This window comes from Salvelinus sp. IW2-2015, unplaced genomic scaffold (genome assembly GCF_002910315.2).
Source record: "Salvelinus sp. IW2-2015 unplaced genomic scaffold, ASM291031v2 Un_scaffold1530, whole genome shotgun sequence".
NCBI classification, from domain to species: Eukaryota; Metazoa; Chordata; class Actinopteri; order Salmoniformes; family Salmonidae; genus Salvelinus; species Salvelinus sp. IW2-2015.
The window spans coordinates 3,722-8,422 of NW_019942968.1; positions in this window are offsets into that span (position 1 = coordinate 3,722).

The window sequence follows — 4,701 nt, forward strand, 5'->3', positions numbered from 1 at the left end:
AGTCCCTCTCCTTCCTCTCCTCTCACAGTCCCTTTCTTCTTCCTTCACTGTCCTCTCTTCCTTCCTCTCACAGTCCCTCTTCCCTCTCTCTCCTCTCCTCTCACAGGTCCCTCCTTTTCCTGCCTCTCCTCTCACAGTCCTCTCTTCCTCTTCCTCTCACAGTCCCTCTCTTCCTCTCCTCTCACAGTCCCTCTCTCCTCTCCTCTCACAGGTCCCCTCTCTTCCTCTCCTCTTCCACAGTCCCTCTCTTCCTCTCTTCTCACAGTCCCTTCTCCTCTCCTCTCACAGTCCCTCTCTTCCTCTCTGTTACAGTCCCTCTCTTCCTCTCCTCTCACAGTCCCTCTCCTCCTCTCCTCCTCTCCTCTCACAGTCCCTCTCTTCCTCTCCTCTCACAGTCCCTCTCCTCCTCTCCTCTCACAGTCCCTCTCTTCCTCTCCTCTCACAGTCCCTTTAATTTATCTTCCTCCCACGAAGAGGGATTGCGTTACAGGCCCCCACCTGTGCACAGCCTCTAGGTTAAGTGTAATTGTACATATAAAATGTTTCCCTCACCAAGCTGACATATGGAGGAATAGTGTTTGTGATAAGGAGATGACGGATGATAAATGAGGCTGACAAACCAATTGGGTGTGTGATTACGCATCATCCCCAGGCGCCTTACCACAATCCTCCTTGATGAGTCACCTCAGACACAGACAGGATATGCATTGCCCACTAATTTTAGCACTAATAGAGGCACATCTATGATATAACAAGATACACCAAATACACGCCAATATACCACACTAGGGCACACACACACACAATGCCACACGCACACGCACATGGTGCACGCACACGCACGCACCACACACACACACACACACACACACACACACACACACACCACACACACACACACACACACACACACACACACACACACACACACACACACACACACACACACACACACACACACACCACCAACTCACTTTGCCCATTTTTGGTAAACATACCATCATCCATAAATCAAATCACAGCCATGATTATAGTGTAACCATGTAAGTGTATCCCCAGATGGATTATTGATTGCTATATGGTAATGGTAACTGATGAACACATTCTGTAGGCTAGTTGTCTTCAGAATACAACAAACTAATAGAAACTGCTGATCCTAAAAAAGCTGAAACGCAGACTAACAGCACAAGTGAAGGGGTAGAGAGAGAGAAACTTGGACGTGAAGAAGAGAGAAGAGTGAGAGAGCAAAGAGAGAGAGGAAAGAGAGAAACGGAGGAGAGAAGAAGAGGAGAGAGAGTGCAAGAGAGAGAGAGAGAAACTGAGGAGAAGAGAAAGACTGAGGAGAGAGAGAGAGAGGAGAAAGAGTGCAAAAGAGAGAGAGAGAGAGAGAACGGGAGAGAACTGAGGAGAAGATTGATGTGGAATGACTTATTCAAGCAGAGGAAGTGGACGGCGAGAAAATGAAAATTAGCACAAATGATTATTCTGTCACCATGAGGCAGTCCCTAGGAGCAACTCAAGCAGAGGAGGAGAGACGGAAAAAGACGATTACTTCTAAATCGCTGCTGGACTGCTTGCCCTGGAGAGGTGGAATAGCTGGGCTAATTCCTCTGGAGAGTTGGAATAGCTGGGCTAGTTTCTCTGGAGAGCGTGGAATAGCTGGGCTACTTCCATGGGAGAGGTGATGGATACTGGTCTAGCGTCCTCTGGAGAGTGATTAGCTGGGCAACTCGCTCGGAGAGGTGGAATAGCTGGACTGCTTCCTCTGGAGAGGTGGAATAGCTGGGCTGCTTCCTCTGGAGAGGTGGAATAGCTGGGCTGCTTCCTCTGGAGAGGTGGAATAGCTGGGCTGCTTCCTCTTGGGAGATAGAATAGAGCTAACTGAACTGCTCATCCACGGGTCCAACAGCTGCATTCAAACTACAGGCATATTACTATAATAGTGGTATGGAAATAACAAAGTAATAACAGTATAATAAAATACGTTAATATGTTTTCATGTTTCTATGTTCATTTGTCATGAAATAGCCCTCCAGCTAAATGGATTGGGCTAATTAGGATATACACTACAGTTCAAAAGTTTGGGGTAACTTAGAAATGTCTTTGTTTTTGAAAGAAAAGCTACATTTTTGTCCATTAAAATAACATCAAATTGATGAGAAATACAGTGTAGACATTGGTAATGTTGTAAATGACCATTGTAGCTGGAAACGGCTGATTTTTCATGGAATATCTATAGAGGTCCATTATCAGCGACCATCACTCCTGTGTTCCAATGGCACGTTGTTTTAGCTAATCCAAGTTTATCATTTTAAAAGGCTAAGTGATCATTAGAAAACCCTTTTGCAATTGTGTTAACACAGCTGAAAACTGTTGTGCTGATTAAAGCTGCAATAAAACTGGTCTCCTTTAGACTAGTTGAGTATCTGGAGCATCAGCATTTGTGGGTTCGATTACAGGCTCAAAATGGCCAGAAACAAAGAACTTTCTTCTGAAACTCGTCAGTCTATTCTTGTTCTGAGAAATGAAGGTTAATCCATGCGAGAAATTGCCAAGAAACTGAAGATCTCATACAACGCTGTGTACTACTCTCTTTACAGAACAGCGCAAACTGGCGCTAACCAGAATAGAAAAAGGAGTGGGAGGCCCCGGTGCACAACTGAGCAAGAGGACAAGTACATTAGAGTGTCTAGTTTGAGAAACAGACGCCTCACAAGTCTTCAACTGGCAGCTTCATTAAATAGTAAAACTCTTAAGGATCCACCCCTTTAAAAATGTTTTTTTTCTCCCTAAAATAACATACCCAAATCTAACTGCTTGTAGCTCAAGCCCTGAAGCAAGGATATGCCTATTCTTGCTACCATTTGAAAGGAAACACTTTGACGTTTGTGGAAATGTGAAAGGAATGTAGGAGAATATAACACAATAGATCTGGTAAAAGATAATACAAAGAAAAAGACAACCGTTCTTTTGTATTTTTTTTGTACCATCATCTTTGAAATGCAAGAGAAAGGCCATAATGTATTATTCCAGCCCAGGTGCAATTTAGATTTTGGCCATTAGATGGCAGCAGTATGTGTGCAATATTTTAGACTGATCCAATGAGCCATTGTATTTCTGTTCAAAATGTTGTATCAAGACTGCCCAAATGTGCCTAATTTGTTTATTTAATGACTTTTCATGTTCAAAATTGTACACTCTCCTCCAACAATAGCATGGTAATCTTTCACTGTAATAGCTACTGTAAATTGAACAGTGCAGTTAGATTAACAAGAATTTAAGCTTTCTGACAATATCAGATATGTCTATGTCCTGGGAAATGTTCTTGTTACTTACAACCTCATGCTAATTGCATTAGCCTACGTTAGCTCAACCGTCCCGTGGAAGGGACACCNATATGTCTATGTCCTGGGAAATGTTCTTGTTACTTACAACCTCATGCTAATTGCATTAGCCTACGTTAGCTCAACCGTCCCGTGGAAGGGACACCGATCCCGAAGAAGTGTTAAATAAGAATAAATTAAATGAAATAGCCGTTTGCTTAATCGGCTTAATCTACCAACCAATCATCTCCCACAACACCTTTCCCTCCCCGTACGCAAGCACACCACAAGCATAGAGCCATGCCTTGCAGTCATGTGATTCGCTAAAATTTAATTATGACAAATGGTTTACTCAGTAGGTCACTCCAATATAATTTTATGGTCACTAAGGACAACTTTGAATCCTTGATGTGCCAAGCTTATTTGCACTGTGCGTAATAGCCTTGGGACGAGGTACTGCAAGCCCTGAAATAACATATACGGTTTATAAGTCGAGGAGGTCTGTCCCTTCGTCCCTTAGAGGCAAACGGCTCAGCAAGGTGCTGTTTCAGAGATAGAGGAGTTCAGTGTGCAATAGACAGGACAGGGTTAGGAAAACATTTGGCTTACTCACTCTCAGTCAGTCAGGCAGACACTCAGTCAGTCACTCGATCATGCGCACACACACAGCCTCTTTAATGCATTCAATGATACTGGGACAGACAGAAAAAGTTACCATACATTTCTCTCATTGAACTGACTACCTGTCTACCACAGCATAATGGTTAAGAATCTACTACTCTAGGTCTTTACCTTCCTTCCCACACTGCCTTGCAGCAGATGTCTGGGTAGGAAATTGAATTGCAACTCCCAAGGGCCGGATGGCAAATTGGTGAAACAAACTTGTATTTATTTTTTCATCAGACTTTTTTAGATGTTGGTTAGAGAAAAGTTGCAAAATAGCAGGTTAAAGTTGTGTTCGTTGGGCACTTCCAGATTCTCCATTTCCCTGACAGCGGGGAAACTCAATTGTGGAATCAGATTCTGACATCCATTTCTCCAAAAAACTGTTGTTTAAGGGAGCCTTCTTCGTCTATCCTGTCCTGTAAGCACTAGCCACGTACACACTCAGAAGTGATATCTAGAAACCAAAAGGGTTCTTAGGCTGTCCCCATAGGAGAACCCTTTTAAAGAACACTTGTTGGTTCCAGGTAGAACCCTTTTGGTTCCAAGTAGAACCGTTTCCACTGAGGGTTCTACATTGAGCCCAAAATGGTTCAACCTGGAACTGTTCCTTCTGATGGTGGTGTGTGTTCATGTATAATTCAGAGGAGGGATCGAGGGCCATTAGAGTGTTAGATGGGAGAGAGAGAGAGAGAGAGAGAGAGAGAGAGAGAGA